The 16,153-nt window shown below is 39.0% G+C and overlaps 1 non-coding gene across 1 annotated transcript; it reads left to right on the forward strand.

Annotated features, from left to right (window-relative positions):
• Window positions 1-261: 261 nt before the first annotated feature.
• Window positions 262-368, forward strand: LOC111751868 (U6 spliceosomal RNA). The gene has a single exon (XR_002786927.1). It is a non-coding gene; the product is annotated as a U6 spliceosomal RNA (small nuclear RNA).
• The last annotated feature ends 15,785 nt before the right edge of the window (window positions 369-16,153 follow it).

The raw sequence follows: 16,153 nt of genomic DNA on the forward strand, positions 1-16,153 counted from the left end.
AGTTGGTTGTGAATAAGTTGAATACCTCTTTTTTAAATTTTCATTATTATTGCCTTTTATTATCAATATCCTTATAAATCCGATATTTATTTGTCTTTGGGGTTTGGAAACATTACATATAAACATCTGCAAGTGAACATGTGAGAATGATACATTGGCAAATTACATGCTACAACAGTGTGTATAATACATATTACAATAAGATGTATAAAACAAAACAAAAAAGATGGTCATAAGTATAGTTCATCGTAACTGAAATAGGTCATAAGTCAGGGGATACCTGTACTAAAACTGGAACAATACAGAGAAGATTAGCATGGCCCCTGAGGAAGGAGAACATACAAATTTGTGAAGCATTCCATACTTTTCTGTCAATAATTTGTACACCTGTAAAAAATTGAGTTTGGCAAAAGACGTGTGATAGATATATTCACAACAATGAAAAAAAAAAAAAAGAGTAGCTGCTAAGGCTATTTATGTACAACCAAATGCCTCATGGGATTTGGTTGCTTGGTTTGGAGGTTTAGGGTTATGGCTTCATGGGACAACCCAGCTAATTGATCTAATAACATGTTAAGTGCCTCTGTTCTACCTCCTAGTTTATTGTGTAGTGCCTGGGGTCTTAAAAGTGTGCAAGCAGACATTCAAGATACAACAATTGGTCTCTATTCATCTGAAGTAACAGAAACAAGGAGAGCCAGGAATAGGAGGAAGAAATGGAATGTGTGGCAAATTGCCTCCATGAACAACTGTCTCCTATGCCATGAGATAAGAACTGGATGGTACCGGCTACCATTACTGAATGTTTTGATAGAAGATTCTGTAGGAGAATTCTGATCAAAAGGGGAAAATATAGGACAGAATTTCAAATTCTCATGGAATCCAGGCTTTCTGGAGCCATGAGGCTGGGTGAACCCCCTGAAACTATTATCCTGAGATAGTCTTTAAACCCAAACTTTAAACCAAAAAAATATTCTCTGAAGTCTTCTTTTAATACCAAACAGTAGTTTAGCTTAACTGGTAAAGAAAGTCTACCTTGACCATTGTGCTCTTTTACGATCTAGCAATACGGAATCAAATTGACAACAGCAACTTGAAAGATTAGATAGGAAACGTATGGGGCAGTTAGTTTATGTTAAAAGGGGAAGAACGACTCAGAAAAGGAGAGCAAGAATGGTTGTCTTCATTCCAAAGCATGTGCTGCTTCTACATCAAGGTTTGCTAGAAGTCGTAGGTGGAGTCCCATGGATTTCTGATGGTGGCAGCCCAGGTGATGGAATTCACCTCATCCTTATCACTTGTTACCGGAACAGAGCCTAGCATATAATAGTTGCTCAATCAAGATTTATTGAAAGAATGGGGAAAGGTGCCAGTCTTCAGAGGGTACTGAAATTGGATTACAAGAGCCAATGGCCTTCTTCATACTTTTGCCTGGGGCTGGCAGAAATCGGTGCATTGATTATTTGTAAGCAAAACCTGCTCCTTGCTGTAAACTGCACTTACCCTGAAACCCCAGCTAGTACATCAAAATATGGACCAGAGCAATGAATAAACTATGTCCTGGGACTTCTCTGGCAACTAGCTCAGTTTTATGCACACTATGGAAGTAGATACATATCTGTCTATATCATCATGAACTTGGCAAACTCAACCCTATCATCTGGACACCTTTAAAATACAGAAGTCAGCCTTGTGCGTATTCTAGGTCTACTTTCCATATTCCCTAAAATCCCTTTTGTTAAACACTTGTTTCTTCCTGGAATATAATAGAGAGAGAGAGATAGATATGTTTAGAGAGAGAGAGCTCCAGAAAGAGGAGGAGGAAGGGAGGGAGGGAGAAAGGAAGAAAGGAAGAAAAAAAAAAGACAAAAAATGGAAGACTTAGACTTGAGATAGTCTATCAAGAGGATTATTTGTACTGGAATATTTGTAGAGAATTCTGATTTTTATTATTGTAGAGATCACCTTGGTCAAGTCTGCAAACTCGACTATACAAGCAACAAGCAGGTAACATTACCTGGTAATGTGGGCTGGGTGAGGATGTGTGGGAACATAGAGCCCACGCGTTCTCTGAAAGGGACAGTCACTCCACAACTCTACGATATATGCTGGATCCCAGTGTTGCCAAGTGCACCTGATTTTTTAATGAGAAGCCAGACATCCAGATGTTTATATGAAATACTCTGCTTTCTGAAAGTTGGCATCTAATTTATGTTTTCCAAAAGTGCATGCATTTTTTATGAGTTCTTAGGGTCAATATTATGCTGGCCAATACCCACCAGGAAGGAGAGACAGATTAAGCCTGTGAGCAGCCAATTTACATTTTCTGATCCAGGGGTAGCCCCCTTCTTCCCAGTTCCCATTTTATACAAGAAATAAAAAAAAAAAAATTAAAAAATTAAATAGAAGGGAGGAAATGGCTGGCTGGAAGTCACAAGGTGAACAAGGGGCAGAGTTAGGACTAGAACCTAGAAGACTTCTCTTTTCAGATGCACTTAAAAACCAACCAACCAAACAAAACAAAAAACAAGTGCTTGGTGACCAAAGTTTTCTGAAAATAGTAGAGGGAGCTGATCGGAAACATTTTAATCATGTCCCTCCCTTTGCAGAAAAAATCACTCTCAAATTCCAAATGGGTGGGAATGGGGCGCAACTCCCTGGCCTGTCCCAGCTGTGTCATTGATCAACCGCTACTGGTCTTGTAGCACACACGGTTGAATTGCTTTTCCCTGAGGGAAGCAGAGCCTCCAGGTGTGCTAATAATAAAATTAATAGCTTAGAGAAACTGCTTGCTACAGCAACAGCGGCAGGAGAAAGGGAGGATCGATTTCCGTGTTTAACTGTCCTAATTCCACAGTGTATACCCCACCTCAGCCCCTGGTGAGCTGAGCTCCATCTCACGGTTAATCAATAGATGCCTGATTTAAAACAAAGAACCCTTTTCAAGATTAGAAGACTTTGTGAATACAAAGATGTACGGTGAAACTGTCAAAACCCTTCAATTCCCATTTTAACACGGCAACCCGAAGGGCAGTCACTAGCTGATATTAAAGAAAAAAAATTCATGCGCATTGTACCCCCTTCTGCCTATAAACAAAAGAAGGAAACCATCTAGGCACTGCTACTTCTGATAAAAAAAAAATCACATAAATAAGAATTTATTGAGTTGCTCTGCGTTTAAAGGACTGTGAACATAAAGACGTGTGAATACTTTCAGTTGCTGGGAGAGTAATAGTTTCGGCTCTAATCGGCCTGCTATCTGCTGGTTCAATTTATACCTTCTTGTAGCTGGCATGCTCATCTTTTCCCTGGAGGGAAGGGGATCGGATTTGCGATCAACTTCCTGACCACATTCGAGCTACCACTATCTGCTGAGTTTCCCAGGCGCAACCCCTTCAGAGGCTTATCAGTTCCATACTTCTCAGTCTCCTGTCTCTCACCAAATCTGCCTTCCATCTACGCGACAATAACCAAATCCATAGACTCTTCCATTTCCAGGGGGCTCAGTGAGCTTTCACCTTCTCTGAGTAATCTTTCCCTGCATCTGCTATTATTTCTACTGGTGTTATTTCAAGTTCTGTCCTTTTCCTCAATTCAGATGTTCCCCCTTTTTTGGAAAAAAAAAAAAAGGTCATTGAGAGAGAGAAGGAGTTGTTGTTAGCTGCCATCGAGTTCACCTCCAACACATGGGGACCCCATGTACAAAGAAACTAAACAAAACACTTCCCATTCCCATGATCAGTTGTATATTGGATTGTTGTGATTCTCGGGGTTTTCACTAGCTGAATTTTGGAAGTAGATCGCCAGCCCTTTCTTCCTAGTCTGTCTTAGTCTAGAAGCTCTGCTGAAACCTGTTCAGCATCATAGTAACATACTAGCCTCCACGGATGAATGGATGGTGGTGGCTATGCATGTTAGTTAAGTCCTTTTGACGTGTTACCCAACTGGGTCTCAAATAAGCCCATAAGTCACAATTAGAGCTTCTAGAAAGAAAAGACTGCATTTTTTTTCTCTTCAATTTTGCACTTTAAATGCTCATGGAATTTTCTCAGGCAGCCCTAGAAATAGCCACATCCCTACTTTGCCCATGGTGTGTAAACTGTACTCAGGTTGAGGTATAAATTTCTTTGCACCACTACTGTGTAGGAAGGTGGGTACAAACTACTGGTCTGATAGGGGCTAGTACTTTCAGGTGCATCTTTGCCAGGCTAGTTTACATCCAGGTCCATTTTCCATACCACTCATGGCTCCTATACCTTCCCACCCACCCCCACCCCCAACCCACCCCTAGTTGTTTTTTTTTTTTTTTTTTTTCTTTCGTGTGAAACCTCTAAAGGGAAAGCATTTCATTTGAAACTAGAAACTGGTATTAAAGTTTTTTTTTTTTCTTATTTATTTTTTACAGTGACGGTGGGAGTTGATTCCCAGTGTGGGCTCTCTTCAACTCATTATCCCAGCGTGAGGACCATTCTATATTAGTTCAGTCTGAGCAAAGCCTTTCACTTTTCAGTTAGCGCTCATTTTATTTTTGACATCTTTTTATTACATTAAGTCCTACTTTTTTTTTTTTTTGTCCTCTCTCTCTATGTGTGTGTTGTGTTTTTATGTGTGGGTGTGTTGTGTTGTGTGTACATGTGTGTATGTGTATGTGTAGAGGGGGTCCAAGAGTGATGAGAAATTTCCCTAGAATTTTATCTTTGAGAAAAGTATTTTCTCTGTTTGAAGAAAAGATAGTGGGGAGGGGTCATGCAAATTTGTTGTTGAAGGATATTGAATACTTCCACCAATATATCAGATCTATGTAGAAGACTGAAATCTGCCTTTTGGTTTAATGTATTCAGTTAAAAAATGCCAGTGATGCAAAGCAAAGAGAGGCACAGAATGAGAGTAAATACATGAGGCCACTTAAATGTAGCCACCATGAATCTAAGTAGCCTAGATTTTAGAGCTTTTACTGTAGGTAATCTCTGTCACAGGGCATACATTTTATTTATGGAATCCACAGTCTTGTAAAATTCAAGAATATCTCATTTGTTTGATTACAGAATCCGTTGGCAGACAGAGCCAGTTTCATTTACACACTGTAAGTATCCAGAAAAAGTAGGAAAGCACTGAGTTCCAAGAACCATGCATACTACATCCCAAAGGAATCCTGAGACAAATGAGAAATTTCAGGGAGGAAGGGAAGAATGAGGAAGGAGAACAGAGAACATTGGACCCAACATGCCATTGACCTGCTTGCCAACTTCATCTCTTCCTTGCCAGTGGTTTTCAATTTCTTTTCAGTATTTTTTTCCTCTTTTATGATAAAAGTCAGAGTGAAATCATGGTTTCCTAACAAAAGTATTCACTTTCTAGCCAGATTTTTTAGGACGTAGCTATCACTTAAAGTGAGAAATACCTGTGTGTAGCAGATAAAATTAATGGAACCTGAATTTTGTTCCCCATAACATAATATTCAAGTAAAGGTAAAACTGTTATTGTATGCCAAGAATCTGATTGGAATTATATTGCCTTTTAAAGATATAATGCTAGGTAACTGTAAAAGAAAAGGAAAAGTCCAACTTTAATGACCTTCATTTTACATCCTGGAAATGAATAGTAATAACCAGAAAATAGAGAGGTTCCAGTGAGTTAGGTTCCATAAATATTAAATGTAATGGAGGAAAATCACAGATTTATAAGAAATTAGCTTGAACAAATGGCGATTTTAGTTACGATGTTGTCATCTTGAGTAATGGTCATTAGCGCAGTCGATTGTAATGGGTAGGAGCTTGCTGTATAGAAAGAATGCCTTCTGATTAACATAGGGATTTTTCCTGATGCTTCAGCCAGTTTACAGATGTACGGTATATCTCTTCATTTGGAGCATGTGATTGGCTCCAGCAGTTCTTTGTTTAGAGATGTGTGTGCTCTATTTTCATGATTAAGCCTTTTTATGATTAGTCTCCATTTTCTTTTTTGTTTTAACTTTTACTATGAATAATATGCAGTGCCATGGAGAACTGATTGGCTGACTGATGTAATTGAGTTCAGATGCAGTTTCCTTTCTCTCCCCACTGTTTCAATCCTCTCTCCTTTCTGGGTTTTTTTTTCTGATTGCCTGGGGACCATGTTTTCAGAGCTGCTGGTTAGCAGTTTCTTACAGTGAATAAGAAACAATATAACCCGACTATAACGGACTTCAGTTGTTGGGAGCACAAAGAGGGGCTTCCTGGTCTCACAAAGAACCCTGTTTCCCAAAGCACACACACTCACACGCACCCCAGCAGTCATCTTGAAGAAAGCAAAAGTTGAAGACGTAGATCATACTGACGTTCCATGAAATAAATATCACATAGCAAAACTCGATTAAAAATGTCTTGGGTTCCCCCAATTTCCTCTCTCTGTGCAGCAGCCATAGCTTTCTTAAAACCAGTTGCTGTCGAGTCGATTCTGACTCATGGTGATCCCATGTTGTCGGAGTGTAACTGTGCTCAGGAGGGTTTTCAATGGCTAATTTTTCAGCAGTAGATCACCAAGACTTTCTTCCAAGGCACCTCTGGGTGGACTTAAACTTCTAACCTCTTGATTAGCAGCTGAGCACCTTAATTGTTTGTACCACTCTCTCAAACTCTTTCAGGTTCTCCCTCTAGGTCTTTCTCCAGCATCTCCTGCTGCACGTCCTGGTCTCTTTCTTGCTGTGCCCTCAGATCTGCCCTCCCTTATCTTCTCTTTGGGTAGCCTATTAACCCTCCCTGGACAGGCCCAGTTTTCACCCCCTACCCCCTCACCTTGCTGAGCAAAGAACCTGTCTTCTCTGGAATTCGCTGTCTTCTGTAGGTTAAGTGGAGGGATTTAAATGACTGATCCCCCATTGCAGTCCAGTCCATTCCGACTCATAGCGACCCTATAGTAGTTTATTATGTTTCTCGTTGTATTGAGATTAAACTTGCATTTGTGTTTTTTCTGTCCTTATGGGAAAAAGCAACGCCTCTTCTCCATTTACCGTTGTTTCTGTTTTGGATGATCATGTCCCCAGTGATATTTATTTTACTGCTCCCTCATCAAAATTCTGTCTCTTGGAGGGTTTACACCAGCTAGTGACTCTGCTGTCCTCCCGGTCACACAAACATGGCTCCCAGGAGTACAAATACCTCAGCTCTCTAGCCTCAGGTCAGGACGTGTTTGAGGTGTAACTTGCATTTCAGAGTTACCTGAAAAGATGAGGTTAAAGCTAATCTCTGTAGCATGTTGCCTGAGATGGTACCTTCGCTTGGCTTGCTGCCCTGGCCTCTCTTTGTGTTCATATCCTCACAGGTCTCCACTGGGAGGATTTCCTTAATAAATCACTTATCTCAGGATCTGCTTCCAGGGAACTTGAACCAAGACAAACCCTAGGTGATAAGTATTGTTATCCATATTTTATGGATGAGGAACCTGAGGCATGACCATGATCATCAGTTAACCTGCCAAATTCCACACATATCTTTTAAAGGAAGAAATTGACCAATATAACTTCCTAGTCCCAATTCCCATTGAATCATTTCTGTTAGCCTCTATGTCCCGATAAATAAAAAAACAAAAATCAAGCCTGTTGCCTTCAAGTTGATTCTGACTCACATTGGCCCTGTAGGACAGAGTAGAACTGCCGCATATGGTTTCCAAGGAGCGAATGGTGGATTCTAACTGCCAACTTTTTGGTTAGCAGTCAAATGCTTAACTACTGGGCCCCCAGGGCTCCCCCAAGAAACAGGACTACTAAATATTCCTCAAATATGTGTTCTGCTGATAAGAATCTGTACCTCTTCTTCTCAGACCACGACCTGTCTCTGAAATACTGTCCCTCATCGTATCCTCCATGGCACTTCAAGAACAAACTCCCCACCTCCCTTAAGAGCAGAGCTTCAATATTACCATTTTCATGAAGCCAGCCCTCATCTCCCTGGACTGAAACAATCTATTTCCTCTTTGAACTATTGTAGAAATTCATATCTTGCTTTCATATCAGAGGTGGCGGGAATGTCTGCATTTCAAGACATAAAGTAGAGGCTCTGCCAAAAAAAGGTTACAGATCTTTGATTTTGATTAAACTCCAATAAAGGGTTAGAGCGTAACAGGTTGTGGTGAGAGATATATAGAAAAGTGTTAATGATGACCGTCTTGGTTTTTATGATTACAAATGTTTTTTAAATGTTCTTTTTGTATGTTCCTGTAATTTCTAAAATATTGTGAATTAAAAAAATCTTGCTTTTATAAGCCAAATGAAAACAACAAACCTTATAGAAAGAGAGAGAGCAATAAAGTGAGAAGAAAAGAAGAAGGAGAGAGAGACAGTTTGGAGATAATGCGATGAGTTATAAAATCTAGGGAAAGAGAACCTGTTATTGTAAAATAATAATGGAGAGAAGTTCATGTCTGCAGTTGGAGGAGGGAGTGGGTCATATAAAATTCTCATGTCCTGGTTTTTCCTGTAGATGTTCTAATCTCTGTAAGTATTTATTTCTGCTAGAGAGTATTGTAAACCTTGAGGGAGGGGGAGAGTTGATTGACTGGAACTGAAAGAAATAAGAAGCAATGGCCTGAAACGGGGTGGGGGGGGGATAGGAGGGTAGAATAAATTAGATAATAGAAAATAAAATTAATAGTAAGGTCAATTAGATAACAGAATAATTTCCAAAACAAACAAACAAAAAAAGCAATTGAAGCAGTAGCATGCAAGCTGTTCAGAATGAGAAGAGAGAAATCAGTGAGAAGATTAATGTGGATAAATCACAGTGGAGTGAGATGGACCAGAGGTGAGAAAATTCGTTAGGCTCTCCAGATGAAATGCATGCACAGATTTCCTGGAGCAGATGACAGAAGATTCTTCCAGAATTAGAAAGGCACAGGCATCCTCAGCGGAATCCTGTTTAGGATTGCCAATCTTAATTCTAGAATTCAGAGGGGCCCCGTTTCCAGCATCGGGTGCCATATGCTGCAGTGGTAGAATTTACTATGATGCCAGAGCCAGTGAAGCCTGGTGTCCTTGTTTGAAGACATTATGTAGGAGAGGATAAAATAATCACTCAGGGAGAGCTATGTCTCCTGCAGATTAAAGACCTGTTTGTCAAAAGCTTTCTTCAAAAGCTGAAGAATTGCCTTTCCAAACAGGGCCTCTGATGTTATCACTTTTGCCATGTACCCATAAACACAGACAATTGTGGTCTGAACCGTAGACCTCATGAATATATTATAAATGAGCCACAGGAGCTGCCCAATCAGAGAGACCTGGGTTATCTGAAGGCTTATCCCAACTTTTGACAATTATTAGCTTTCAATCTGACTGATCACTTATATGTAAGGGCCTTAGTCTTCTCACCTGTGAAATGGGGATGAAAATATATCTGCCCCATAGCTATGGGATGATGGTTAAAAAGAGAATACAAAATATTTCATTCAAAGTCTGGTATGCAGGGAATCTTTCAACTAAATATGTTTCTTTTGCTTCCAAAGGCAATTCTTCACCTTTCTAACTTGGGCATTTACTTTGGCCTCCACATTAGATAATATTTATATTCAACTAAAATATCAGCTTTACCTGTAGGTGCACCCTCCTTTTGAAAAATTGATCTGCAAGGTATTAGACATGGTGAGGAGGAAATTAGTATTTTCATCATTCCCCCCAAATTCTTATTTAAGGGATCACATTAACTTTCTATTGATGTATAACATATTAAAAAAATTAGAGCCCAAAATTTAGTGGCTTAAAACAACATCCATTTATTATCTAACATTTTCCGTGGATCAGAACTCAAGGCACAGCTTGGCTGAGCTGGGTTCTGTGCTTACAGTCTTACAAGGCTGGAATCAAGGTGTTGGCAGGATGGCATTCCTTTCTGGAACTCTGGGGAAGAATCCATTTTAAGCTCATTCAAGTTGCTGACAGTATTTAGTTCCTGTGGCTGTAGGATGGAAATCCTCATTTCCTTGCCACGTGGTCCCCTTCATCTTCACTCCAACAATGGCACGACAAACCCTTCTTATGCTTGGAATCTCTCTGACTTCCTCTCCTGCAGCATCACTTGTCTTTGTCTTTTGTTCTCAGCCAAGAAAAAGTTTTGCTTTTAAGGACTCCTGTAATTACATCGGACATACCTGAATAATCCAAGATAATACCCTTATTTTAAGATCAGTTAATTAGTACCTTAATTACAGCTGCAAAATCCCTTTTGCCATGAAACATAACATTTCCACAGGTATGACATATAAAGGTCCTTATCGTTGGGTGCAGTCAAGTCAATTCCAACTCATAGCAACCCCATGTGGCAGAGAGTAGAATAGCCCTATAGGGTTTTCTTGGCTGCAATTTTTACAAGGTCTTTCTCCCATGATGCTGCTGGGTGAGTTCAAACCTCCAACCTTCCAGTCAGCAGCCAAATACCTAAATGTTGCGCCATGGAGGGGTGATGGGGGAAGTGGTTAAGAGCTCGGCTGCTAACCAAAAGTTTAGCAGTTCGCATTCGCCATCCACTCCTTGGAAACCCTATGGGGCACTTCTACTCTGTCCTGTAGGGTCACTATGAGTTGGACTCCACTCAGTGGCAATGGGTTTGGTTTTTGCTGTTATCACAAATAAACCAAAAACTAAACCCATTGCCATCAAGTTAATTACGACTCCTAGAGACCCTATACACACTTAGCCAGATATCCAGCTGCCTCACCTATACTTGGAACAGTCTCCTCAAACATTTTCCTATTTGAGTCTGAACTCATTATCATTCGTATCGCCTCTGAAATGTTTCTGGTTGTGTATTTTGTTTTTTCCTCTCCTGTTCCATTCTATCCCAGTACCTATGACACTTTATTATTTAAGTGACACACATAGGATCACCATGAGTCAGAATCAACTCAATGGCAATATGTTTTGTTTTTTTACCTTCCTCGCTAGAATAAGCTCCATGAGGGGAGAGACTGTGAACTATTAGTCTCTGGATCCCCACAGCCTCACAAATCTTGACCCAGTGCTTGATGAATGAGTCTGTTAGTCTATACCAGTGAGAAATGGATGTGTCTCAAATTGCGTGGAAGGTGATTTAGGGAGATCATGTATCATGGGTCAAACACCTGACTTAGAATTTTAGTTCCAAGATCATTGAACAACCTCATGCAAGTCACTTGTTTTATTTAGGCCTCAGCTTTATTTTCTGCAAAATAGCATATTAAATAATTCTGTATTTCCCGATGTTTTAACTATAACCAAAGACTTATTTCATTTTATCTCCCAGTGGACCTCGGTTTAGAAATATTTTGAATACCAAACTATATTTTCTCAGTAATAAATAAATCCTCCCAAGTTTATGTATCAAAATCATGTTCTATTTTGAACACACATAATTGAACCACTTAATTAGCAGTAACTGTAACTGATGTTATTGTGACTTGATGTAATTAATACCACATTGAAAAAAATAAAAGAAGAAACAACTGGAAGAAAGATGTAAACATGTAAAAAATAGCACTAGAATCATAAGGTTTTAAATAATATAATTTTGTATTGTTGTTGTTATGTGCTGTTGAGTCAGTTCCAACTCATAGCAACCCTATAGAACAGAGTAGAACTCCCCCCATAGGGTTTCCAAGGAGCAGCTGGTGGATTCGAACTGCTGTATTTTTGGTTAGAAAAAGAAAACCAATTTACTTCACTACAGCAGTAATTAGATTTTTTTTTTTTAAATACTGAAGAATATTCAAGGAAATGATTTCTAAGGTTCCCCTGGCACGCAGTAGCACTTGATCGTGAACCCTGAGACTGAATTAACTCAGCATTTATTCCAGTTCTAAAATTCTGGTTCTCATATTTCAGTCTGCATTCCATTCTTTCTTGGCAGAATATTGTCAGAACTTCTCCATGGATTGGGAATCTTTGCTTTGTTATATGCAGTGGTGGTTGTTGTTGTTAGCTGCCATCAAGTTGGCCCTAAACTCATAGCAAACCTATGCACAATGTTGTGATCCACGGAGTTTTCATTTGCTGATATGCAAAAGAAGATTGTTAGCCTTTCTTCCTGGTATGTGTTAGTCTGGAAGCTCCACTGAAACCTGTTCAGCATCACGGCTAGAACCACGCCTTCACTGGTAGGGTGGCGGCTGCTGTTGAGATTCACTGGCCAGAATCGAGCCAGGTCTCATGCATGGAGAGCTTGAATTCTACCACTGTACTACCACTGCACCTACATGTGGTAGTGCAGGCTCCATACTCTGTGCCTACAGGAGGCAGCAGAAATGAACAGGGCAAGCCAGAAGCAGGATGGGAAACATGGACACAGCTGCCGAGCTCCAACCAATTGTTTACTCAGGGGAAGGCAGGTCTAGTGGTATCAGAGCTCCAGATCTTTAAAGTGAAGCTCTGAAACTTGGATCTGTATGTTGCAAAAAGACTATTCTAACAAAAATATTGGTTAGGAATTCAGTTTTTTTTTTTTTTTTTTTAACCCCGTGTGGACCATATAAAACACATCTGCAGGCCAAACGAGGCCCATGGGCTATCAGTTTGCAACTAGAAATGGAATTAGAAGATAAGTGGCACGTAGGCGCTAATAATTATCTGGAGTTTTCTGTGACAAGAGTTCTTCTTCAACATTGGCCATGCACTTTCCTCTTGCTTTAGTTTTCTTACGGTAAAACGAGACAGCGTGCATGTGAATGCTTTCTAAAGTGTAAAAAAAATATATAAATCACTACAGACATATATTCTCATTTTAGTCTTTTGCTGCATTAAAAAGGAAGGAAGGAATTAATCTCATTTAATACTTTGTACAGATGTGCATTCTAGGAAAGGTGTCTTTGTGTGTGTGTGCACGTCTGAGAGAGAGATGAATTGATACATACGAATTCTCAGTTCTTGCCAGCACTTTATGTTGTCTCTGATATCCATGACAAGTAAGCATTTATCCTTTGTGAAGATATGATTGTTTAAGATAAACTGACATGGTTTAATGTCTATTTTAATCATTCTAAGCTAATAGTAGATGACTAAGCCTTTTTTTTTTAAGCCTTTAGATGCTTAGGGTAAAACACTTGGTCTGAGGCACCACATCCTGGGGAGAGAGCAATTGAATGCTCTTATAAATTTAGGCTGGTAACTTAAAAGTGAGAAGTGTCATAAAAATAAAAGGAGTCAGGCATACAGAAAAGATCACTAGAACTACTTGGACAATTTAAATTTTTTTTTTTTAAGTCAGAGAGAGGTCGTATATTACCTTAGGATTTATTTTTTAAGTCAATTTATTTTGGTATATTGGCACGGACTGGAGCTCTTTTAAGGATTTTCATTTAAAAAGAGGCTGTAACGTTATACAGATTTTGCTCAGCCTCCCTTAACCATTCATCATCCTCTTATTAATGCCAGTGTGGTTGAAGCTCGGTTAATAGGTACCTTTGTGGTTTACCCATGTCTGGTTTTGCCAATGTTCTTGAGAGACCTCGCAGCCCATAGGTAATTGCTCCTGCAATCTGAAAGTGCATCAGACCATGTCCATATTTAGTGGAACATATTGCCTCTCTTTTACATTTTGGAAGCCAGGTCACTTTTCTTTTTGTTCGAATTGAGTCCAAGGTCATAATAAGATGGAGGTTACTCTGTGGAGATGCCTTTCAACCCTGGGTAGTAGACACTCACACTGTCTTGGCACTTTGGACAAATTGCTAAAGTTCTGTAAATTTTCCTTATGTGTAAAGTGTGCCTATTTCATGGCTCTGTTGTGGGGAACAAATGAGAGAATGCACATGAAGGACTAAGCTTTCTTGTATGTGCAAAACACTTCATGTTAGCTATTTTTAGTAGTATTGTTATCCCTCAACTTATATTGATTGACTAAAGTTTTTTGTTTTTTTTTTAAAGCAGCTAGTGATTTATTTTTGTATTTCCTGCTCTTCATGAAGCCATTTTTTCCTCATGTAATTCATCCCATTGTGTTAAAGTGCCAGGGACCAATGGAAATACCACCTGCTAAAGAAGAAGAAAAAAAAAAATTAGTCAGATAGGGTATCCTGCGTAATGCCTGATCTCTTATCCCAGTGTACCAACTTTCAGTAACCACTGAGTCAATATGGCATCCAGTCATATGTAATTAACGTCTTCCTTTGTGACTCGAATACGTGATGTCTTAGTTTTCTAGTATTGCTGCAACAGAAGTATCACAAGTGGGTTGCTTCAAAGAACAGAAGTTTATTTTCTCATTGTTCAGGAGGCTAGAAGCCCAAATGCAGGCCTCTGGCTCTAAGAAAAGGCTCTCGTTCTGTTGGCTGTAGGGGGAGATCTTTGTTTCTTCTAGCATTCCTGGATTCCTTGGCAAGCTTCACATGACACTGTAACTTATCCAAGACCACATAGCCCGTGGTGGTTGATACAGGACTTACACTGAGGAAATTGGCACCAGAGCCCATTTCTAAACACTGATGTATTAATATGCATTATATATCTTCCTTTTAGCTGGGATGAATGGATGTGTACCTCAGAGAAAGCAATCATATTTTACAAAGTAGTTCTAAATATTAGAGAATGCGTTCTACCTAAAGAGCAAATGTATTTCCCTTTTCTTAAATTAATAGTTATTTCCTGGACTGCTAAACCTGTTTGCATTTTCACTGCCTTTTAAAATTTCTGTCTCTATGGATTTTTTTTTATAGAGTTTGAGCAATATAATTCACACTTCGGTTCAATTTTGTGACAGTGCACTGAACAACTGCCATGAACAAGTTCTGTGCTGAGCACTGTGGGAGAAAAGAAATAAATGAGAAATACCCCCTTCCCTTCAGGAGATTACCGTCTAATAAAAAAAAATAAACCCAGATAAATACATAATGATGAAACAAAGTAGGCTGGTCAGTAAGGGACATACAAATATCTATGCTGACTTTATGAAAGGGAGAGATTGGGGCTTGAAGGGAGGCTCCAAGCAGGCCTTTTGGACTTTGAAGGACTTTAAGATTTCTCTTCGTGTCCCTCCTTTGCTATAATCCCTTCCTGCCTGATTTATTTCTTATTCGAAAAAAAACTATCTTTCTCATAATTTTGCCTTTGTTAAGCCAGTTTCTCAGGCCTTTCAGGAAAAAAAAATCACAAAGCCTGTTGTCTCTAACTTGATATTATAATCAACCTACAAAGATTGCATGAAGATTTTTAAAAAAATTATACTGTTTCAACCAATACAATAAAATACAAGTGACAGTTTGTAAATTCTACACTGAACTAAATTTGTAGATAGGATTCTGTAAAATATTATAAACGTTTTTATAAAAAAAAAAGAAAGAGTTGATAAAATTAGATGGTTTGCTCATCATCTATCATTGAGATACCCGTGAAGACTCAGAGGATAATAATTTATAATGCATTTGGGTATAATAGATGCAGTAGCCATAATATAATACGAACTTTCTCTGGATTATATTTACAGTTCACAAAGCTAGGTTGAAGAGTACTTGTCTCTGAAATGTGTTTTCTTCACTCTTTCACCACCAGTATGATCACCTAACAGCACCATTTTATTTATTTATTTGCATCTAGTGCTAAATTAATAAATTATCCCAAATCCCAAAGGCTGTAGCCCCAGGAGATAGTGGGTTCAAAAAAAAAAAAAAAAAAAGATTTATTACTGACAGCCCTATGCTCAGATAAAAAAAAAGACAGGCAGGTCATAATGCCCATATGGATATGATTCTTTCTCTTCCTAATACTACGGTTGCTGACATTGTATTGATTATATATAACTGATTGTTTACACGCTTATCATTTACTATCACTTTGCTAAGAATTTTGTGTGCTTTATCTTATGTTTCCCATACTAAATCCATGGGGTAAATGTTATTCTTAATCTCATTTTTCAGATGATAAAACCAAGGGTTAGTGAGGTCCTGCCTTCAAAGCCTAAATTTTTAATCTCATCATTTATAGTACCTCCACACCAGCCCTTCTTTCTAATAGCTTGAGACTATTATGTCTCATTGAAACCCCAGATTTTGTTGATTTTAACATAGTAGAGAAGATTGCCTTTGCTTCTTGGCTTCTGAGCTAAGAAGACCATATTAGAAATTATTCTTCAAGTGGAGTAGACGAGAGGGAAGAGAAGCAGCTCAACTCAAAGGCTTTCCTTAAAAAGCTTTCACAGATGAACAGACCTGCAGCTTCAGCTCC

Source organism: Loxodonta africana, chromosome 2, assembly GCF_030014295.1.
Source record: "Loxodonta africana isolate mLoxAfr1 chromosome 2, mLoxAfr1.hap2, whole genome shotgun sequence".
Classification (NCBI taxonomy): Eukaryota; Metazoa; Chordata; class Mammalia; order Proboscidea; family Elephantidae; genus Loxodonta; species Loxodonta africana.